The sequence below is a fragment of the Cupressus sempervirens genome, chromosome 6 (assembly GCF_028749045.1).
Source record: "Cupressus sempervirens isolate cs-2001-9-10 chromosome 6, ASM2874904v1, whole genome shotgun sequence".
In the NCBI taxonomy this organism is placed as follows: Eukaryota; Viridiplantae; Streptophyta; class Pinopsida; order Cupressales; family Cupressaceae; genus Cupressus; species Cupressus sempervirens.
Window position 1 is genome coordinate 242,918,346 of NC_143123.1, and position 25,693 is coordinate 242,944,038.

General features: G+C 34.0%; 1 pseudogene; it reads left to right on the forward strand.

Moving 5' to 3' along the window:
* The first annotated feature begins 4,341 nt into the window (after positions 1 to 4,341).
* LOC149552154 (serine--tRNA ligase, chloroplastic/mitochondrial-like) lies at positions 4,342 to 24,967 on the forward strand (annotated as a pseudogene).
* The last annotated feature ends 726 nt before the right edge of the window (positions 24,968 to 25,693 follow it).

Here is a 25,693-nt window from a genome sequence, read left to right on the forward strand (position 1 = left end):
TAAGCTATAGGCATCCATAAAAGAATAAAGGATTTTCTCAGATGATGTAGATGAAGTAGTAGCATTTTCCCTTGGGGACATGCTTGCAAAATGGAAGCATAGATAAGTCATGTGAACTATTTGACAGGATGCTTGAACGTAATGTGGTCATCAAAAGCCATGGTTGTTGGATATGCACAAAATAGATATATTGAGAGAATATATTTGTTTAAGTTGCAACTGCCCTGGTAGACATGCATGAAAAATGTGGAATCATAGGTAAGGCATTTGAACTATTTTATTGATTGCCTTCATGAAATATTGTCTAAGGCAAGCTCTCCATGTTCTCTACACCCTACAAGTAAATCTACTCTAATAAAAGAGGTAATCAAAAACTAGTTCACTTTGCATTTGTAACCTTGGGCAGGTTCTTAGCAACATGCTCGAATTGAACCTTTGACGTAAAGGAGAAATAGACAAGCTCACAACCCTCAGGAAGGCTTTCTTAGATAAGAAGTTTCTGAGCAAACACAAATCCTCACTAATAATGCTACTGCAATTTTCTTGTTTAAATCCAAACAAAGTTGTATTATCTTGGGCAGAGGAGACTATTGTTGTTTGTGGTTAAGGATCCTTTAGGTCAGTAGAATCACATGCAAACTAGATATGACATTACAGTAAGAAAACTGTAATAAGAGCTAGGAGCTTGCCTAGTGATTAGGGCTTGAGACTGGACACTGCATGAAGCATTTGTAGGCATTTGAGTCTGAAGCATCACTAGCATAAAATCAAACTGAAAAGGAAACTTGGCAAATAAAACTAAATAAAAATAGTCCTCTTGAGTAAATATCAACATTGTATGAACAATACCATTACAGTGCACTATAGTTGGTACAAATATATTGTTGGTTGAGTCCCATGACATAATGCCAATTCCTAGGTACATCAATATGCCTACTTATCCAGGTATATCATTTTCATATAGATAAAGGACAATCTACTGAAAAAATAAAAGACCACTCTTTACAAATTCACACAAGTATAAACCCATTCATCTCTGAAGGTAATGCTCTTACTACTATTTCACCCCCAATAAATTTGTTGTAAGTTCCCAAGTGACAATAGTTGTAGCATTAACAGGGAAAGCTCTCACCAATGTAGGCCCCAAGACAGCATATAATCCTCTAAAATCGAGTTCTCTATAAATTTGTCAAACATAGAATTGGGAAATGGTTTCATGTTCATTAATATGAGCACTTCTTGCTTTTAAATTCATCTATTGGTTATCTAAGACTAGTTAGTAGAATAGATCCTAGACGTAAAGGTAGAAGCTAAGTCCCATAGTATTTGAATATTTAAATTTTAATCTTTTAACCCAATTCAATAATCCAACCATCAATCCTAATAGATATCCTAATTGTTGTCATAAGAATCCAACAGCCTTGTAAAAGCCTAATCAAAATCTTTACTAAAAATTAATTTAAAAACCTTTTTTCTAGAGTGGAGTCCATGTAAAAATGAAATTTTATGTCCTACCATCCTAATTGTGTGTATAGGATTTCTGCTAGCATTAATATTTGGAGCTGTTTGAATATGGGTTTTTGCAACATCGAGAGGCAAAACAGCTGAGAAAAGGGAATTGTTACATTAAGTACCATGGTAGATTCAAAAAGAAAAACAACATCAAACATACCTTTCTTCTTGTGGCATTCCAGAATGAATGCAAATTGATGGAAGGTTTCACTCCACAGGAAGCTTGTTCAGCTCTACAACTCTGTTAACACTCTTGACAAATATCACAACTTGATTGAAGTCCAGTGCATCAAGCAGATCATTCAGCTTCCTGTTCTTCTCTAGCTCGCTCAGTTTGATGTAGTACTGGAAGAATCTGAAGACATAAATACCAAACACAACAAAAGAGAGAATTGTTACTATTTTATCAAACATTATTAAACTCAAATAAATTCAACATATATCTCCATAGGCTGTAAATAGAAACAAATGTGTGTAACATTAGGTGGTGTGATCGCCATCAAGAGCCAACAGTGCTATAATAATCCACCTCATATTTGTACCACGAAAAAGAACTAAACATAGCTAGTGCAATTATCATCAAAACTTCCATAGTTCAAGACATGATTTGTGCCCTCAACGAATGGTTTATCTAGTGAACCTATCAAGATAATTATAGAGAAACTAAAGAGGGCACTTATATCTTCAACAAATGAGGTTTCCATATGACACTTTATTCACAAAGCTAAAGAAAATCTAGTTAGAAGATGCAAATATGAGTTAAGTCGTGACTATCCATTTGAGTTAGGTGACAATGAGATGCTGCAAAACATACCAAATTAGAGTTACCAATAAATAATGTTTTCAATTCACACAAGTATATTTATTATTTACAATTTATAGACTTATTTTGCCAAAAGTATTAAATAAGAGAAACCAGTGAGCAATATTGTGTTGTCTCTTGCACATAATATTAAGTTCTAGCTAAATTGATAATATTTTTTTGTTTAAATTTATTTACTACTAATCTGAGCATTCCATTTATCTATCTCAATTCCAAACCTTAAAGTAGATGGTCATTTAGCTCTTCCAACTCATATTTATTGTGCCCAGGTGGCTGTGTACCTAATTACTATTATTTTTTTAGAAATAGACTTTCCCAACTCTTGCAATGCAGTCACCCATGCAAGGGAAACTCTGGACTTCTAATCCTGCATCATATCTTAAGGATGGATCTCATACATAGTGTTGTCCAAGAACATTTTTTCAAAATGTTATGAACCATGGAAACTAAATATCTTTAAAAGTAGGCATTGTATGACTGGAAAACAAAATAGCCAAAAGGATATTGAGAATAAAATTTGGCACAAAGTGCAAGCTTTTTCAATCTTCGTTGTTCTTCTGCAGACTTCAAATTTTTACTGTCCTCCAGGCTATCATTAGCTTCATCTCCATATTTCTCTCCCATCTCCAACTCTTCAAAATCTCCATAGGTAGAGTCATTATCTTCATCACTCTCATCCATTGCTTCACCTCGGCGAGCAACCTTTGACCAGTCACTAGTAACAAAGTGGTCATGAATGCTTTCAATTACATCTTGATTTAACCAATCACTTAATTGTGAATCATCTACCTATGGCTTAGTATAGTCATTAGCATTAGGATCTTCAACATTGAGATGCACATCATGTTTTTTCTGTCAAAGTACAAGCAGAAAAATATTAAGTCTGTGATGTAAATAATTGCTTACAGAATAGAAAACATGCAAAAAAAATAGCAAATGGTTTTCCATCGCAAAATTTGCTTGCTCCATAGTAATTGTGACCTAATTGGAGGAAAAGAATGAATGTGGACAGGTTTCAATAAACAATAAAGAATTACAATACATATAAATATCATATCAGTCAACACAGTGTCTGAGGTGGGAATACCGATAAATCATCAAACACTTCCAAGCTGAACCTAGCTTATATCTGCACACCAAAACCTTGAATCTAGTAGCCATGAGAACAAGTTTGGGAGGGTAGAGAAAACTAAGACAAGCTACAACTTCCAAAAAATTGTAGGAACATAAGTTTTAAGCGAGTGCATCCCCTTTTTGATTTTTCTACATCAAACCTTTTCTCTGCTACAATGCCTATTTTTGTATCTTGAATATTCACCAAAATGCTCTACATAAAAATTAGGGAAGCAATAACATGATATTAGTATCAATACTGTTAAGGAACAAGATAGCTAAATATCATCACCTAAAAGGTTAGGTATCTAAATATCATCACCTAAAACTTATGCAACTTTGATGGTTATTAATTAGGTTTTCCACTTGTTAGTTGTGCTTGTTATATATTATGTACTTTAAGCTCTTCTCATTGCCTCTTCACTTCTTATTCTTTGGTTTCTTATTTGAGATTTGATAAGAGATCCCATGTAATAGGGAAGCATCCATATGGGAAACTTTTTCATTGCAAAATCCAAAATCCAAAGATGTTACTATTTTTTAACCTTAAGCTTTGTAACTTGATGTTTTATTGTTTCAAATTGCATTTATGTGCTACCCTGCATCCTTAGTAATGGGGGTTTCATTTTAATTTTTGAATAAGATTAGGCTGAGACTCGTTAAGATCTTTGAGTAATTTCATAGCAGATATCAATATAACTAAAGATGAATTCTATTCTTGATTAGTGTAAGAAATTGTTTTAGATTGTTCATTGTAGTTTGTGTTTTCTATTGCTATGGTTACTCATTGATGTGTGAATGTTCATATTCTTTTTGTCATGGTTTGTATTAATTACTCAAAGAATGAGCATTGTGAATTGTCCAACACTAATTTAGCATTAATTTATAATAGAATGCTCCATGTGCAGGGAATTATAGTTTTTGCTTCAGTTATGGTTACATTGGAACTGCAGATCGTGTTAGAGTCTATTCGACAACTTGTTTCAAAGGTAAATTCTCCATTCAAGGATATACCTTTAAGAACAAGATATCTATTTCACCCTAATGGTTCTCATGATGATTTGAACATGGAAGATATATTATATGCTTTTTTGGTCACTTGTTTAGCTTTGTATCCTATTACTACAAATACAGTATATTTTATTGGACATAATTACAACCATAGATACAATTTTGTGCTCATGATTTAAATCCTTTAAACAACATGGTTTTGCTAAGTTAAAATAATATTCAAGTGTTGGAGGCCATATGTATGTTCTTAAATACAACATCATCAGGTGAGTGTTAATATTTTGGATTAGTAAACCCCCTTCACCATTTTTGAAGGAATTGCATGGTATAAGTGGCTTGAGCTCTGGCTTTCTATTTTTTCCAAAAAAATTTAAGTGGCTACAAATGAAAATACTCATAGAAATCCTTGATGTTGAGTTTTACTTGGCCTGATTTACATGGTTTGCCAGTGATGCAAAAGTGAACAAAATGAAGGCATACTTCCTTGTCCTAAAAGTTGAGTTTTATACTTGTTTATTCTGAACATTATTTTGGAGCTGTAAAATATTGAGCTTAAATGTGATATGGAGTATGCTTTTGTTCTGCACCAAATATTCTACTTTTTTTCTACTCTTTTCCATCCATTCCATCATTAGTGTATTGTCTTTTAAATGAGCTACTTTTTCATATTACATATAAGTAATACTCTTACACCAACTCCATTCCTAAATTATGCAGAATCGAGGTGTATTGTTTGAAGGAGATAGGTGGTTCTAGGTTGTTAGAATTATGGTTTCAGTTACTGTTATGAAGTTGATCCTTGTAATCTATTGCTAGACTTTTACAAATGAGATAGTAAAGGCATATGCCCAAGATCATTTCTTTGATGTCATCATCAATTCAATTGGTCTCACCACTACAGTTCTTGGAAGTAAATTTTATTGGTGGATTGATTCAGCTGGAGAAATAGTGGTAAGCACTTCTATGACCTTTTACTTTACACCGTAACATAGGATACATCACATTTTGATTTTCTACAATAATGCCTACGTAGTTAATAAAGCCAAATAATGTCTATATATGTGCTCCTAGCTAACTTGTATAACCCATATCAAACATAGAATATTTATCCACTTTCCACTAATTAGTAGTTGTTTTAAAGAGTTCAAGTAGATGTGACCATTTGCATTACTTGATTCTAGAGATCTTATTTGTTTAGAACAGTATTGGGGTTTCATTTCCTCACAGACGATAGTAACGACTACTGCAAGGCATATGTATGTATACAATATATTTAGAACACATGACTACAAATAATACCAGTTGGTTCCTTCAGGATTACCATATCTAACCTCTCTTTGTATGTACATATAGGGATACAGACTTTTGTCTTTATAGATGGTAACATTGATAACAATCATTTAGAATGCTAGTGAGTAATAACAGCCGCAGGCATGCACAATAACGAAGAGGACGTATTCTTTTTTATTTAAACGTGATCATTAGTGTCTATCAAGTTATTTGTGTGGTGGTGGTAGCAAGAAGGATGTATAATCTTATAATCTTATTTTAGGTGATCACATTTTCCCCTCTTTGACTAATGTGTGATCGATCTGGGAACACATTATGTCAAAGAAAATAGAAAGCCAAGTAGGTGGTGATAGATATAGATATCTAATTTTGAAGAACGAAATGTAGAAAAAGATAGCAAGTCCTAAATGTATAGCCTGATAGTGGTAGTACTGAACACTAGGAAAAGATGATGTTAGAATTCAAGAAGAATGCTAACACTTAGAAAAGAAGATAGAGTGAGAGCAAGTGAGAAGATCAAACAAATGCTCCTAAGCAGTGATGGAGTATTTCTGCCCCCTCAGGATCAAAATCAAAATGAGGTAAGGGGACGTAGAAACAAGCTAGATATGAGAAAATCAGAATATAGAAATTTCCAAGATGATAGATAGATGATTAGAACCCAAGAATGAATATTAAAGAGACTAGTAAAATGCCCCAGTTTGACTAGAATTGACCATGAAGGATATAGTGTAAAATTAGGTCAAATCTAGTAGAAAGATGATTTTAGACATGAAAAGGTTGAATTTAAGTAGATATGAAGTATGGAAATGATGAATACATGAAGAAATGAAGATGCCCCAGTGATGATTTGGAGATTGGACCTCAAAAGGTCAGCTAACTGCTCAGAAGAAAGTAGAATTTTAAAAGACAATTTTGACCATCAAGATGAACTCGAATTTGGATTTCGATCCCAAAAATGAATCCAAGACGTTGAAATTATTTAAGAGGTCAAAACTTTATATAATGTGATGGTAAGATAGAAAAGAGATGAAGCAAAATATTAAGAAGGTGAAAAGACATGAACAAGAAGAAAGTAAAGAATATATGAAAGGAGTTAGCTGATATGTCTGCGAAAAGATGAAGAGGGAGCTCTCCCCATATGCAAGAATGCAAGAATAAGCTAGAAAATGAACCTAAAATGCAAGCTAATATGAAAAGTGGTTTACCAAAAAGAAGTGCATAACATTTAGACTCTTAATTTCATCATTGAGCATTTATTAGGGACATCATGAGATCATACAACCATCACTAGTATAACTATGAGGATATGAATATGATCGATATCAGATAGGTATGTGGAAATCCAATCTAAGCATCAAAGACATGTAAGTCAAGATAACTACGCGATTAGATTCCCTAAGCTTAATTTAGCAAGATTACACCTGTATCAAGGCATAAGCGCCAGGATAAACTCAAAGTGTGGTCTTGCGAAACAGTCAAGGATGATACATTTGTAAGTCAAAATGTTGAATAGGTCAAGCATAAATGCTTACAACACTATATACAAACAAAGTATACCCACAAGAAGAAATCAAGAAAACATGCTCCATGCCCCCAATCTTCTAGTCAATGACATCTTTGAAAGACTATTAGTGATGGAACATATAGTAAAAAATTCATCATAGACAACACACAAAGTAGTTAAAGATCAGCATAGCTCAATTGTATGAGTTTTCAAAGAAAACCTAATGCACAAGAATACCTCAATAGGCTAAGTAGCTATGCCCCTAAGACGAGGACAAGAAACAATTCCAAGCTAGGAAATGTGTAGTGAAATGGATGATTGAGATTGATAGACATAGGTTCAAGGGTTTCAAGTAGTGTCTGTTTCTAGGTTTTCACCACTTGATAGATTTTTTCAGGACTTTTTTTCAATTTTTTTTGTATTTTTTTATTTTTGATTTTTTTAGTGATACATCAAAGCACCTATTGCTAGGTTTTAACTAAGATGATCATTTTTTCAGGACATTTTCTGATTTTTAAGATTTTTTCAGCATCATTTATTATTTTTTAGATTTTTTAGAAGGTTTTAGAGATCACTAGTTCTCAAGCAAGATCACATCATTTTCTCCCAATGTCTAGCAAGGTATAGGACACGATGGAGAAACAAGCTAGTGGATAAGCAGAGATGGATAAGAAAGGAGTATGAAGCAAGTGAAAGTGATCCTCAAGGACTGATTCCTCAAGAGTACCCAAGCTAGGGAAAGAGGTGAAATAGTCATATGAAGCATGTTTTGGATAAGCAATGGAAGTAATGAGCAAGATAGTATGTAGGATAAACGGTGAAGCCAACAAGTGTGATAGCATATAAGATAAGCGATGGAAGCCAATGAGTAAGATATCATGAAAGAATGCAATCCAAGAGAGTAGACATGTCAAGAGGCCTATGAGAACCATGTTTTATTTATTGTGATCAAGACTCGGGAGTCAACTAGATAGAATAGTAATGGGATAGAGCAATAAAAATAAAGCTCAAGATGGAGGCTATGAGGGAATGAGAAAGCACAAATAAAGAATCTCATGGATAAGATAACCAATATGCAAAGATAGCTTAGCATTGTGAAGATCAAAGAGAGAAGAGGGGATAGATGGATGGTGGAAGAATTATGCATGATGCTTGTTTACCAGGTTTTCATCATGGTACTTATCCAAGGTACCACAAGATGTAGTTTTCACCATAGGATAAATTTATTTCTCTTTACTTTTGCTACCAAGGTGCCACAAGAAGTGGTTTTCACCAAGACACATTTTCATTTTTTCTATTTTTTCTTTTTTTTTGAATTTTTAGAAAGAGCTCAACCTTTTTGAATGTAGATAGTGCTCCTATAGGAAAGATAAGTCATGATAAGACAAGACCATAGAAAGGTATGCTCAAAGATGTTGATAGGGTGATGAAAGAGAAATGGTAGTAGGAAGAATATATTGAGGATAAGAGTTCATGTATAGGAAGTAAGTGTAAGCTTTAGAGGATTTCATGAGGGTAGTTGAAATATTGGACAAGATCAACGTTGACACACACCTTGAAGGGTATTGGAATGATGGAGGAATCATAGATAAAATAGCTTGAGAGTTAGATGTATGAGGTGGTAGAAGAGATTTGGAAAAAAGTGGAGTGGAAGGCTTTGGAATATTTTTAGGAACATTTTTGGAAGAAGATGGAATGGAAGCCTTTGGAAGCTTGAATGTCAACTTTGAAGTATTTTCAATATTCAAGTCTTCTAAAATAGACTTGGGAATCCATATAGCTTTAGATTTTCCTTTGGATACTTCAAAACACATTTCTTCAATAATGGGTTTAGGAACCCATATTTTCTTTGATTTAGTTTTTTTAATAGTGGACCTTTGCGATCTCTTTTGTGCATTCTCCTTCTTAGCATTCACATGTCGATTAGATGGGACATAGTAATCTTTCTTTTTCAATGGATTCTTATGTTTATTCTCACTTCCAAAGGACTTGGGATTTGTGGATGAATAAGGATGATATGATTGGTTCAGATGTATAGATGGGTGAAAATTCATCAAGGATGAGTGTGTTTGTTGATCTTGAGGTATTATAGGAGAGCTAGAGAATGAGCTAGGAGCGAATGTAGGAGATGGAGGAACATAAGGCCCCAATATGGATGGAAGGTTTGAATGCTTTAGCTTAGATGGATAAGGACCAAGGATAGATTTAGAAGATGCAAAGAGATAGTGGGAAGGGATATCAACATATTTAGAGTGAGCAACATGGTCAAAGCCATCAATAGACTCATGAGTACCTTTCATAGGAACAACATTTTTAATGAAGCACTTGAAGCTTGATCACAATTTTGAAGTGGATGTGGAGAAGTAGAACATGAGGGGATGCTTTGATCTTGACAAGTAGCTTTGGATAGCATATGAAGAGAACTTTTATCATAATTTTCAGTAAGCTCAAGTGAGATAATAGAAGTGGTATATTCATCATACTTAGGAGGTGGAAAAGATATAGGATATGGAGGGGGGAAATCTTGAAAGAGATGAAAGGGTGCTTGATCTTGATCTTTCTTGACATTTATAGATTTTTCTTTTTGAGAGTCCTCTTGACATGGAGCCACTTCTAAGGACAAGGGAGAATGAAGAGTGAATGGAGTAGTACTTGGATTAGGAATAGTAGTGCATGAAGGTTGAGGATGTTTAGGATTAGTATCATGGAAAAGGTTTGTAGCCAAGTGAAGGTTAGCTTGAGTTTCTTTTAGAGGTAGCCCTTGAGGATACATATAGTCAATGTGGAAAGCATTAGGTTCTTTATTTGATGGAGGCATGTTGGAAAGCTTTGAAGTGTTGGGAGATGCACGAGTGTTAGAAGAAGTGGAGGTATCAAGGAAACCATCACTAGACATAGGTTCATTAATATGATCTTTCTCAAGAAAAGAATCCTCATCACATGAATCATTAGAGGTATCAATAATTCCATTATCAATAAGATCTTGGATTTTATGTTTTAGCTCAATGAAATCCAAAGTACTATGCTCATTATGTTGATGATAAGCACAATAGATATCCAAGAATGGGTTTCCATATGAGCTAGACTTAGGTAACATGATGATCTTATTGCCAAGAAGTTTTTGCAAAGTGTCATCATAAGAATCTTCCAAGGGAGCAAAAGTTCTATTAGAAGTATGTCTAGAGTCCTTTTGTTGTTTCTCAAGTGAATGGTATGCATCCATGTCTTCATCATTATATTGGTCAAATATAGGTCCATCATGAAATTTTAGCATAGGCTCAAAGGAGGTATCACTTGCTTGTTCTCTAAAGAGGTCTTTAGATCTAGAAGATGAAGACATTTGATGTCTTGAAGTAGAGCATGTAGACCTAGAAGAAGAGGATGACCTCAAAGAAGGTGACTCACATGCATGTAAAGACCTTAATTAAGATTCATGTAATGATGCAATCTTCTCTTCTAACCTTTTCTCAAGTTTAGACTTCATTTATGCCATGCGCTTAGAGAGATGAAGGTAAGAAAGATCATTTGTCTCTTCTAGTTCATTGTATTGCACATATAGATCTTGAAACTCTTTAGTGACATGGAGGATATCATGATCATCTAGATTTGGTTGAGGTTTGGTAGCACAAGCTTTGAATTCCATAGTGGTAGATAGATAATCAAGCATGAAGGAGACTAGAGGAAGCTAATAAGGTGACACAAGATAACTTGATGTCCAAACTAGAGAGGTAGATTATTCACGTGCTAATATAGTCAAGATAGAGCAAAGTGACTTGTCAAGAAAGTGTCCAAGTTACTTATGACACTAGTGACTCAAGTCAAGAGCTAGGCAAGAAGCCAATAGCCAAGTAGATAGAGCAAGTGAGGTGACAAGTGAACAACTTTCCCAACCTAAGAGTGTAGTCAAGAAATCAAGGTACCCATTTTAGCAAAAGGATAACTAGCAAGCAAACATAGACCATGAAGACAAAAAGACCAAGAGCACTAAGACCAAAGAGCCACTTTAAGCATGTTTAAGCACTAGAGACATAACAAATCATAGCCAAATGATGAAACCCCCTTAGTAAGTAACACAAGAAATTTTTTTCCCTTGATGTTTTGACTTGGTTGACAAAGTTTGGCAATAATTGATAGCATAGAAAATTTGATGTTCAAAAGCAATTTCTTTCCAAGCAAGATAGTGACACGTGGAGTAGTCTTCAAAAAAGCAAGCAAGGGACAAAGCAACCTTGCATGATACAAGCATATGTGAGGTCTTAAAAGAAATACCTAGAACTATCGTCATGTGTATGTTCAAAAGATCTTCATAGGTCTAGCACATTCGAGAACACGTCAAACAATATCTACCTAGAAGACATGGTTCATTACTCAACAACTTGGCCCACGCTTGATTCTCCTTCACCTCAGACCAAGTGGTTGCCCACAAGAGATATTGACTTTGTCATGGAAATTCCATAAGCATAACCAAGGGAACAGAGATGGTGAGTGTAAAATCTTGGGGTGATCTGGGTAGTCCACTAGGATCCATCCTTGCACCAAGAAGTTGAGCGGCTAAAAAAGGTAGTTACTAACTTAGGGTGTTTAGATAAGGCTTTTGTTCATAGTGTTCATCTTTCTCTCAATTACGGGACACCTCACCTTGCAATGAGTAACCGATCTCGCGACCACAAGAGTACCTGAAGCATTCTTGCCTAGTGATCTCCCTATGGTCGAAATCCCATAAGCGATCACACTAGGCAAAGAAAAATACTATATCTACTGAGTTTTTGTGTCCTTGATAGCCTTGAGTTTATAATGAGTTGGAAGAGCCAGGTAATCTGCTTGTCCTCACTTGGGTCATTCCTCTCAGGTTGTCCGAGAGCAAGCCTGCTAAAAGGATCCTAACTAAACATGGAGCATATCAACTCTTGGAGGTCAAGATTTATGATTCACCTCAAGGGTGAAGAGCATACTCTCCTATTCTAATCATGTCACACAAACACACCAAGAAGAGTAAATTAGCCACTTGCTTTCAAAATTCAAAGGTGGGTCAAGATTTATGATTCACCACAAGGGTGAAGAGCATACTCTCCTATCACCAATGGACCCCAATTAAAAGTTTTAATGTGCCTAAAAAAAAAATGAACTATTATATGCCACACATAAAATAAAAAGAACAAGAAAGTTTTGGTTTTTATGCTTTGGGCAGCCCTGCAAACAATTATTAATAGCCCTTATGCATTTGAAGCTTTGACATGCATTCTTTTTATGCAATGTTTCAATTTTTTCACAAGGATGGCAACCTGAAATCACAACTTGTTAGCACCAAAAGTTAGTGTAAAATAACATATCTACAATAAAAATTGGTTAGTTTCCTCAAAGATCTAATTTATCTTCCAATCAAATGTATGCAAAGAAAGTGCAAACTAATCACAAATGCTCTCATTTTTACCCTTTGCTTTTGACCTAGTCAACACAATTAGACTTTTTTGCTATGATTTTGGATCCAAAAATAGAAATGAAAAGAAAATACCCATACTAAAAACTAGAGAGCTTTCCAAAAATGCAAGAAATTCAAAAAAATCTCTTCATTTGTGCCCTAGAGACCCATTTTGTCAAAATAGACTAGATTTATTAATTCGGATTTTTGATCCTTAATATGACCTCAAAAGTCAAAACACAAAGAAGTTACCCCCCTCAAAATTCAAAAAAAATTCTGAAAATATAAGTTTTTTCGAAAAATACACTGATTTGTGATGAGAAACAACCTTTTATAAAAAAAATAAAGAAAAAATCATAACTCCCAAAAATTACGTCAAAATTTTCTAAAAATTGGACTAAGACATTTTGGACACATACCCAACCTGAAAAAAAAATTCAGAACCAAAATCCAAGCGGTTTAAAAGATATGATCAAATCTTTAAACCAACTAGATTTTTGGCCTTCAAACCAATCTACTTATGAGGTGGCCTTAAAACCAACGTGATAATTCTACAAAAGCACTTGATTAGATCCAATATGCTGCTATAAAAAGCCAAAGCTGAAAAATAAAAGCAAATGGAGCTAGAAACTTGATTCAAGCCCCACGGTGGGCACCAAAAATGTACACTCGAATTGTGTCACACTCTAAACCCTTCTATCCAAATGATTTCATGAGTTCGGAATGTTTGAATGACGGCTTAGAGCTCCCTATCCATGGAGTGTAAGAAGGTATGTTTCAAGTTTGAAGGCTCTCAGATGAACCTTAGAGATACTCTTCTTGCTAGTAAACCATGCAATGGGAGGTTCCAAAGACAAGATTCAAAAATGCAAATGTCCCAAGGAGTTCCTCAAGGATGCAATGCAAATAAAGATTAAGCTAGAATGAATATGAAAAGTGTAGCTATTTTAAGCATGGATGAGAGTATTACAATTCAACTATTAGACTATATGATTTAAGCTATATGTAAAAATGAAAGCTAAGCTAAGCTAGAATGCCATGGATGAGAGAATGTAGACAAGAAAGAGAAGTTCTCCACAAAGCTCTAAAGAAACATGTTAGAAAACCTAGAGCATTTAACAATACTCAAAAGATGGATGCTTTGAGGGGGAAAGTTCTCTCCCTTTTAAATTCGTACGGACGATAGAGATCAAGATGAAGATGGTGGATGATCAACGGTGGAATTTGAAAAGAGGAGTGATCCATGTGCACACATAAGTCAACCAATAGAATATAAGTTGACTTGTCATATAAGACAAAAGTCACAAAGCCTTTACTTTTAATTGCAAAATAGAAAAAGGACTTTATGTGTGCACTTTAAGTGGGTTAGAAGAATGGGGTCTTTTTATTTAATTAAAAGGGGACATGTTCTTTTAATCAAATAATGAACTTAGGATAGCATAGTCAAACTATAGGTTATAATCAAATAAATTGATTATTAGCAATTTGGTCTAGGTAAATGATTAAATTAATTTAGCCAAAATGTTGAAAAGGGAGCTAATAGTCTAGATGACCATTTTTAGGTGAATACAGGTACACCCACTCAAATGGATGGTAAAGGGCCACATGAGGCCACAAGGGATGGTATCCACTCTTGGGCCTTAGGTAGAGGAATGATTGGATATGGATTTTTCACTAGGTACACCGACTTGTATGGATGGCAACGGCCATAGGAAACCAAGAGTGATGGCATTTTCTCTTGGACCTAGGGTAGATGATTGATTAAGGCGCCCTAATATGCCCCTTATCCTAACTCTCTTATAGTTGAACTCCACTAACAAATTTAGTATTCCATATAATTAAATTAACCGTCCTAATCCCATTTGGAATGATATATGCTTTAATATCACAAATAAGGAAGATCTATTTGTGGATTGTGTGTCAAAGATTTCCTAAAATGTTGCAGGACCAAGTACATGATGTTACGCATTCTATTCCACTTCTTGTTCTACTTGGAATCTTTGATTTAGAGCAAATACTCAAGCATTTACAGAAAGGGTACATTACATACAACAACCATATAAATCAAAGTCTTCCTAAGAAAGTAGCACTATGAAAAGTATATGAAAGCTTTCTGTATAACATTAGCTACATGTGTAGTATAAAATATTTTAACTAGTCATTACAATAAATGTAAACAAGAAAAGATCATTTTTCATAAGGATTTGATACCTCTCAGAACATATTAGATCCAGAAGATGGATATGTGCAAGTTACTTGTTTTGTGACTAGCAGTCATACATAATTTGAAAGCCTACCAAACAACCCAATCATAATATATCTACACACCACTACAAAAAGCACATTTATAACAAAATAAATGTAGCATATCTGATTCATAAAAATGTATCGCACCTGTTCCTTAAAGTAGGCAACAACATATTTTGTGCACATTTCAAGGCTTTCACCATTTGGGGGAGGAATGTCATAACTGCGACACCATTCATGAACTTTCTCCTTTCCATATCTATCAGTTGTTTCCTGTTTGTTGAGGCCTTACAATTCTCCATACCTACATTATAGTAAACATTTATGGAGTAATCATTATAAACTTATATTATACACAGTGTGAAACTATTAATATCCAAGAATTGTTAACATTAAGCTTTTAAATGCGCTCATTGAGTTGCCAAGCTATTATGATTGGAATAGAGTGTTTTTGAGTATCTTCACTGAATATCCTGCTTTATGCCTTAGCCTACTCACTCTCGTTATGAATTATTATTGGTACCTGCATCACACAGAATTCAACTTCAAGCTTTAGTCCTATTTAACAAGTCATTATATAAATGTTGACATCCAAACCTAATCACTCATATTATAGATGTGCTACTGAAACCACAATAATAAATTTGAATTTAAGAACTAGAATGACATCCTAAACACCTTAGCCTACTTGGGATAGTCATTTCACAATTGCCTCCAAAGAAATGAATCTAATATTTTATTCTTGGTTTCATTAAAAGGACCTTTAAATTTATACAAATTGTATAATCATCATTTTTTTAAACAATAAACACACAGCTTTGAGATGATACTCAAGATCAAGTCTATCATGGCAATTGACCAGCAAATTGTGAACATAGGGTGATTATAGAAGGATGTAATTATATTAACCAAATGCATATTCCAAATAAAATGGGAAAATCTTGACATTATTCAAGAAATTTTAAGATGAACAAATCACATTGAACCAGGTGTTGGGTGAATCCCATGTAAGCACACAGTTTTCTAGCTTCCATAAATGAGGTGTCATTCTTCGTGGCCTTGATGATGTCTCTTCTTTCCCATTGAAAAGATGTTTTTCGACAATTTGATACCTATGATTATTGTGGAGAAAGTGTCTAAACTCATCAAACACCTACTTTCCTAAACTTCTCGAATGAAGAAATTTCATCTTCGGACCACAAACTGGACATGCAAATTTTCCCTTTGTTTGAAGACCTAAAAGATCATATATAATTGGATCATGTACAATTATCATGCACAACTTAAGCATTTGATAGTAATGTGTAAGCACTATAACAGACCAAAAATATGTGATCTTAACAATATAATATACCGCAAAAATGAGTTAGCCCAGGGGCATCATGTATTGTCCATACAAGCATTGCATGGAATTGAAATTATCGATGTCCTATCGGTCTAGAGATGTCATACATAGTGATGCCATTCCATAACTTCAACAACTCGTCAATTAGGGGCTCAATATACATGTTCATATCTTTAACTTGGTATTTACCTAGCAATTGAATGAATATAAACATTATGTAATTATTATAACCATTTTCATGCACTATTTATAAATTAATTTAGATAACTATAAAATAAAAAAATACCTAGCACAATCATTGACAACATTATGTGCTCCCTCTTTATGGACATCCAAGGAGGAATGTTATTGTTAATAACAAAAATAGGCCATACTAAGTAAACAGATCTCATATCTCCATATGGATTGACACCGTTCACCACCAATGAAAGTTTCAGATTACGAGGTTCTTCTTTTAAAGTGTGACCATGTTTCTTCTGTCTCTTTAAATGTAGAACCATCGACAGGCATTCGCATAATGTCATCCTGACCTCTATTGCGTGTATGGTAATCCATAAATTGTACCAAGCTAGCGCACCTGAATAACCATTCAAGATGTGGAATAATGGGAATGTACCGAAGAACCTTTTGAAGCACTTTTTTTTTTATTTGATCTGATCGATATTTACTAACATAATAATCAGGGCATTCTATTGCAAATTCATGTTGTTTATGATATAGAATGTGATCATTGGGACATGCATGTATTGTCTGATACTTCATTCCAATCTGATCCATAATGTTAGATAATTTTCAGTATGAACAAGGCAAAATGTTTGATGGTGGTAACAAAAACTCACTAATCAACCTACAACAACAAATATACATTGTTAATATAATGAATAGTAATTGTATGCTAACATTGAAGATGAAAAAAAAGCCATACCTTAGCATACGTGACATTGCTACATTAGATATACTATTCATAACCTTTAAGTTCACCAACAACACTATAGTTGAGAGTAGAGTTGTTTGGGAGCCTTTTTATAAGGGCTCATGTGCCTTCTCAAGTAAAGGTATATCAAGACCATCATCATCATTATTATCAAATTCGCTAGTACCATCATTGTGAGCATCTTCATCACCTGCCCCTATACCATCTTCTTCAATCATGTCCTCTGGCACATTATCATCTTCTTCCATGGGAGTGTTATCCTCAGCTTGGATATTCACACCTCCATGTTCCTCTAGTAGGAAATCCACATTCAGCAATGGACGAAAATCGTGGCCCCCTTCAACATGACCATATTGCCTACAATGACTCTGGGCTATTGTGATTAGAATTCTTTGATTCTTTAAGCCCTTACACTTTTTGCAAGGAAAATAACATTTATTAGATTTTCTTCAGAACTGAGCCCACAATGCAGCCATTGTCTCATTATTTTGTTCTGGGTTCATATTGTCATGTGTGGTCTTTCTTCACAAGAAAATATACCTGCGAATAAATTGGACATGTTGTAGTTAATTTTTATATCTACGCATATGGAAATTGTTGATTAATGTTTTCAAATGTAACTAAAATGATCCTATAATTTCTAGAAGGCCTAGATGTTTGCAAAATGTGGATTTATAGACAATGTATTTTAGTTATTTGCAAAATGCCTCAAAGAGATGTCACAAGCTGAAAGTTACTTAGGTGCTAACAGCGGCATGCCATGACTAATCCCGATAGCAATGACTAGTTTGATTAATGCATCAACTAATGAAGATGACTAAAAGATTGAAACATATTAATGCAATCTTCAATCAAGAACATATGATCTCAAAAGATGGGTAAATCTCAAAAACTTATGAGCCTGAGATCATTACAATTTCAGCCATGAAATAATTGCAATTGAAATTTGTTAAAAAATAGGCCTAAGTGGGTTGGCCTAAGGTCAAAAGAAGAATTCAGAATTCACTTAATTACAAATCAATTAGCTTATGCAAGTTTGGCCTCATGGTGGTTGTACAATTTTTAAAAACTTTAAAAGTTTGGCCTCATGGTGGTTGCACACAATCATATCAAATAGGTGCATAATAAATTAGCAACCCCTCTTCCATGAGTTACATATACAATAGAGCAGTGGGAGGGGTCGAATTCATTAAGTTTGCCTCAGACAATCAAGTTCTATCACCGTTGTTAGGGATAATCAGATAACCGTTGTTCTTTATAGTTATACTTGGAGAGCATTGATAGGATTGAATGGCAATGAACATATAGACCCTGCTCAGTTGAGTATTATAAACATTAACCGCCACCATGAGAATTCAAATAGGGCATCTTGAGTTTTGAAGCCTTCTTTGTTAATTTCATTCATTAAGATTCTGAATGAGAAAATTTTCAATAAAGCAATAGAGTCTAACAATCTTGCTTGTTAGGCATGTAGGTAGGTAGTTAAATCAGCAATAGAAGAGGAAAAGCAATCTAGATAGTACATAAATGGTTAGAAAAGCTATTAAATTATCAAATAAAACCAAAATATATGTTCTTTCAAATCTTGAGAGTGATACAATTTGTATAACTTGTAGATAACATGCAAGATAAAGTTATTCATATTTTAGATTCTGCACATCTGTTTTTATCTTTCTTTTATCCCATATATCCTACGCACTCTTTAGATTCTGATGTTGATTGAATTATTTTCAAATATCCATTGATGGATTCATTGATGATGGGCTTACAAACAAGAGTTTTTTCCATGTTCACAGGAAACAAATGATGAATCCTCAATACCTAATGAGGATGATCAAGGAGTCTCATTTGAAAACAGTGATTATGAGTCTCAAGAAAAGAAAGCAAAGGAAAATGTTGATGAAACTGAGACAAGTGAATCAGCAAATGGTAAAAAGAGCAACTAAGGCAGCATTCCTGATAAAGTGATGCCCAGAAAACCTGACAAGCTTCTCCCATGTCCAAGGTGTGATAGTTTGGAGACCAAGTTTTGTTATTACAACAACTACAATGTCAATCAACCAAGGCATTTTTGTAAGAATTGACAAAGGTATTGGACTGCTGGAGGAAATCTAAGAAATGTTCCTGTAGGGGTAGGTAGGAGGAAGAACAAGCACAGCACAAATAACACTACTGCTACATAAACCTTGATCAACTCTCATGGCTCTTTGTTAGTAGGTAAACACTAAAACATTAATTATTTTAAGCAAACCTTATAAAAAATTTACAATATGGGTTAGTATGTTCCCAGTACACAAGTCCAAATATGTACCGACTCTATATGTTTACCAGATTTTCTATTCAAGTCTAATACACTTCACATTAAATGTAAGTAAAGTGTGAGATGTCAAAAATGAAATCACTTTCTATTAAGGATGAAAACTTCAAAAGTGTGTGTATATATATCATTTTGCACTTGTTGGAATCTCAAACCATCTTCCAATCTACCTTAACCTTTTAATTGGAATGAAATCACCTTCCCCATTTTCCATTGTGACCAATCCATTGAATTGACTAAAATTTGTAAGGCTTAATTTAGTCAGTAACAATTCTACATCCTCTTGTACAACAAGGAACTCTATAGAAGGATATACTTTCACACTATTTTATATATTCAATGTATGAACAAACCATTTAAAAGTTGATCTTATCAGACAAATTAAATATTCATACATTTCTATAAGCTCAATATGTCACCCAATATATAGATAAACTAGAGAGCATTAAAATAGAGATGAGATTGTGAACATAAGCTTATAATAAGTTCACATCAATGATCATTCTTCTAAATGGATCAATCTGCAATTTGGTATTAAACTTTGATGAATGAAAAGAAGACATTCAATATCATCAAAGAAAACTTATTCCCTTGTGAAGTTAATCAGTTATCAGGAAATTTGTATCGATAAATGAAAGCCTCTGCTATGGATCTTGCTTTAAGCCATGTCTTCTAAGATTTTTGAAAGCCCTCTTTGTACTTATGCTCTACTGTATGGTCTTAACTTTTTGAATAGAAATAATAATCTTGGTAGTTTCTCCTTTGGCTAGTGTGAAACTTTAACAAAATTATGCTCATTGTGCAAGTTCTTTAGAAAACATCATCCTCTTTTCCTAATCCTCTGGGTGGCTCTCTTGACTCATTGCATTTTGTACCATTTTGGAGGTTTGGAGGTTTTTGAGGTGTTATTGTCACTGAAAAAATAACTTGTTGCCCCATTGAACTAGATTCTAAGCGACCAAATTTGAGTTAGGTAGGGTACACTGGTATGTCTGTATGATAAATGTAAAAGTTATAAATACATACTAATATTATAGTAATACAAATAAATAATATGAATGTAGTAAAATGTTAACAATTGAATATTGTTTTATTCTGTGAAATAATAAATGTAACTAAATAGTAAATATACACATTTAACCATTATTTAGTGATTCTATTAATATTAATCTATATTAAAATATAATAATATAAAGAAATTGTAAATATTTGCAGACTTTGGAATAACAAGACGTATGGTGAAGATTTACCATCCTAAAGCCATGCTTTTGGTGATTCAAATTTGGTTTATTAAATCTTATACTCTTTCTTCTCCAGTCATGATTCAAAGGTGGTATATTATGTATTTTTGTTCGTTGTTGTTAAAATAAAGCTCCATGGTCGATTGCTTGCCACAACTAGTTTGGATTGTTAAATAATGAATATTTCTTAAAATAGATTAAGTTTTCAGAAAAATTTTGGTGTTGAATACTGGAACTTTCTTTGGGGAAAGTGATTGTTGGTGTGGTACAGAAGATTTGTGTATCAATTGTGGAGTGGTGTAATGGGCCATGCCGCTATAGGATATGGCATCATTCTATACTAGAGGTGAATCAAAGTTTAGATAAGGTGGCATATATGCTATTTGAGTTGGTGATATTTATTATTTTCCATATGTTATCCTTCACTATTAAAGAAAAACAAAAAATAGAAAACAATGTTGTTGTTAGGGTTTTGCAAGGGTCAAAGACTCAAAAAGTCAAACAAACATGCTTCTAAATCATTAAACTCTTGAATTCTGTGCTCTAGATTTGTCTAATTTTGTTATGCAATGATTCCAAATTTTTCAAAGGAGAAAACTCCAAACCTTCTTTGGATCTGTAGACAATTCAAATCAGATTCTGAATTTGGACAAATTGTACCTAAAATCAACATGAAAACTTGCTAATTTGGCAACCTAGGTTAGGTTTAAAACTGTAATAAGGGTTCTGAAAAGATTGCTTGAACCAACATGTAATTATGTGATGTTTTATCAAGATTTTTAATCATGTAGTTTCGAATATGAGTGGTTAAGAATACCCATCTCTCACAAGCCTGAATAATCCACTTAGCACTCACTGCATCTAGGTGATGCTCACAGAAATGAAACATTATAACTTCTTGAGAGCTCAACTATGATAGTGCTACTCTGATTCAAGTGCAATTAACAAGCCAACTTAGCTTGTTTCCTCATTTGCTAAACCTTCATAAAGTGTTGTGTCCTATGAAACATTGATTTTAGAGTTTCTCAGATCATACATTAACAAGTAGGTGGGTTTTTAAGCTTGTAATTTTCAAATCCCTCAAATATCTAGCAATAGCTCAGAAAGAAAATGGAACTTTTGTTGACCATGTATTTATGGTGCAGGTTAGTGGCTCAAAGTTCTATTACCTAAAAAATGAGGCTATTTTATTGGAGATGGGACTCATTAACTGGGCTCTATCAGAACTCACAAGAAGAGGATATGTACCTTTGAGTACCCCTGATATTGTTCGGGGATCTGTTCTTGAAAAGTGTGGCTTTCAACCCCAAGCAAAGAATACCTAGGTGTTAAGTCCTTTTATGATACAAAATTTGATTGACAGAACAATTTCTATCATTAATAATTTATTGTCTTAGTTGTCCTTTTTATATGTTCCAAGGTTCAAGTCATAAATCATTGGAGTTACAAGAAGATCAAAAGTTTAAAGATAAGATGGTGCATTTGAAAATTTGAACCACCATGATATAGATATACTAATTTTGTTTTGAACAGGTATATTCTATATATGGAACGGACCAGTGTCTAGCAGGAACCTCAGAGATCCCAGTAGAGGGAATGTACATGGATTGCAATTGTAGCTAACATGCTCTTGCCAATAAAACATGTTGCTTTTTCACATTGCTTTCACATAGAGGTTGGTGTTGCAGGCTATGCAACAAGGTATGATTGCATTTTTTTTATGGAAGTGTCACTCTCTTGAGTAAATGGAAGTGCACATTTTTTTTGCTATATTAATTTTTATTGCATTACATCAACATTGGAAACTATGATTGCATTAAATAAAAGGTAATCTATTCCATCCAACATACGTTTCTTGAAATATGAAAAAATTGTTCAACTGAACAAAATGTCTGTAACTTGTATGCACTCCATACTAATAAAAAATGTGGTTTGAGGTTCTTGAAAGGGCCAATGTTTAGATTTAGTATGTTACAAGATACTCATTAATGCTGCTTAGGATTGATAATGCTATGTGGAATGGTGTGCAAAATATTTGGTAAAATCATTATTATCTACATAATGGAGACCATTAAACATGTAAAATCAACAATTTCTTAAGTACTTTGATTTGTATAATACCACATAAAATGTATGGTCAGATTATATTCTACTAATATCTTGCAACTATGTCAACTTGAAAACAAATGCATGCTCAAAAGAAACTATATTTCATGTTGGAAAATAGAACATGCTTTCAAGTTAGTAAATGTAATAAAACTCCATAGCTGAAGGTCTGATCTCTCTTCGCAGGATAGGTTGAGGTCCCTAGTTCTTGTAAGGGACTTGATTGCCTCCTCATGAACCCTTACATGTATACTTTAATGGAGGTTGGTAGTACTTTTGGATGAGTGTCAATAATCTTTGTTTTCAAGTTAAGCTTTGGGCTCATTATTTGGGGAGTATATCCCTCTGATGTGTGTATTTCATTGGTCATTAAGGTTGTCAAAAATATTCACTCAATTTCAAAAGTGACCTTTGTTATGTTATTACATGTTGTGCTGACTAGTTTTATTATTTTAATTGTTGGCTAAGGTATTTTATCAAATGACTATACATTTTTAAATGCAATGGTTAGATTTTAATTGACAACTATTGGTCCTTAAAAAGGTACTAATGTTGTCACAGAAAGGGCACATTTATGAAAGACCCTCCCTGTATCACTTCCATTGTAAATGGAAACTTCTGGAATAAGGCATTAATTGTTATATACTAATGCAATCATTTTGGTCTAAATTGTTATTCTTTTTTTTCTACCATGACTTATTATCTTGTAGTGGGGTAGGATTTTTTATGGTTACATCATTGTGTGCATGTCATTGTGAGCTCATCCCCCATACATGGTTCCCCCCGTAGCTTCTTTAATGTGTGGAAAAAGGAAATGGAAATGGATTCTTAGCCTGTGAAGTGAAACTTCTTGATTCCATTCACTTGCCTCTACTCCACTAGACTAAAATAGTAGTGCTTGGAGGAGAGCACCAATGTGTTCCAACTCTCTTATAGCTACATGGAAGGTGCATTCATTGAGTTTGAACCCGATCCTCTCTTGTAATTATAGCTAGTTAAAAGTGCAAGAGGATTTCTTCATTCATCACTTTCCCTTAACCTGTTTGGATATATGAGTCATTCAATTTTAGGGAAAATAATTATTTTTGCAATCCGACATACCTATGTTTTATGCCTTCATTCTTATTTCTTTATATACTAAGTTGTGCCCACTATCCACAAATAGAATATTGGTGACAGATGATTGAGACTCCAAGCCATAATGATGAAAAGATACCATGGCTGCACACTGCTTTGTTGTTTGAAATGCTTCATAACTGACAATAATGGATTTATGTTATATAGATTCCTCAGCTCCTTCTGGTGAGTGCTTAGTGAACTAAGTTTTTTTTGAATTTCTATTGCCTAAAGTATAGCTATTTTTTCTGGGTTGTTGGGCAAGGGTTTGTACCATGTCCATCAGTTCAGTAAGGTTGAAACGTATGTGATATGTCATCCAAAGGAAAGTGAATTATTCCTTGAGGAGCTAATTAGCATTGAGGAAGATATCTTTTCTTCACTTGGATTACACTTCAAGTGAGTTGGAAATCTTTGGCTATTTAATTGATTATACAGCATAATTTTTTTGTTTTTTTGTTTTACAATTTTTGATTTTTTGCAGGAGTCTAGACATGCCTTCTGAAGACTTGGGTGCACCATTATACCACAAGTATGATGTGGAGGCATGGATTCTAAGTCTAGGGTGGTATGGTGAGGTATACCCTGAACTGTAATGCCATTCAGCAAGGATAATATTTGATTGGTAGATAGGGAAAAAATATATGCCTCTACAAATATCTGTGTAATAATTATACAAATTTTCTTATTTTCAGATATCCAGTGCATCAAACTACACAAATTACCAAAGTCGTTGACTTAATATTTGATTTCGACCTGTAAGTGCAGAATCAACTCTTTCAGTGGCTATCAAGCCCAAGAAAGGGAAAACCCCATTGCCACCATTGTAGTTTGTACATACGTTAAATGCAATAGCTTGTGTTGTACCTAGAATGATTATATCCATACTTGAAAATTTTTAGCAGGAAGATGGGTCTATAATTGTTCCAGAAGTTTTGAAACCATTCATGGGTGGTGTTGAAGTCATATATCCGAAGTTGAAATAATAAAGCATTTTCCTAGATGTGAAGATAATTTTGTGACAGTTTTTTTAACCATAGTTTTTGAGCAGGACCTCAGATTTAGCTACTAAGTGTATGAAATTTTTTCCACCTCATACATTTTAGTACTCATCTTTCTTGACCTTAGTAATCCTCAAATGGTAGGTTGACTACACATTTATTGGGATAAGTTGTAGGTAGGTGTCTTAAATGCATTTCTGAATCGCTTACTTGATCCCTTGGTAACTTAAAGATCCAAAAAAGTATAAAACAATTTTCTTTGAACATTCATTTTGTTCTAATGAAATTTAGAGGGGATATTATCCCAATACTACAGACTATAAATAAGAGAAGATGTAAATACAATATGTTGTCTACTACATCACACTTTGCAAAGGGAGGGAATTCTTCTTCAAAAGGTCATGTTGATAATGATATAGCAAATCACACAGACAACATGAGGATATTTAACAGTAGCAAGTTGTCATTTTTTTATTTTTTTATTTTACATGGGGGTGTCCTTGTGACCTTAGCCCAATGATGACCAGTGGCCGGTGCGAGCTTAGGGTGAGACTAGTCCCCCATGGGTGCAGACCAACCACAGGCAAGCCACTCTTGCCATTTGAACCTAGAGGCAGAATCAAACTCAATACCATGAGGGTGACCTATGACTTCAAGCCTATCCATCTACCATGTGTGCTAGGGGTCACCCCCTACAAGTTCTCATTTATT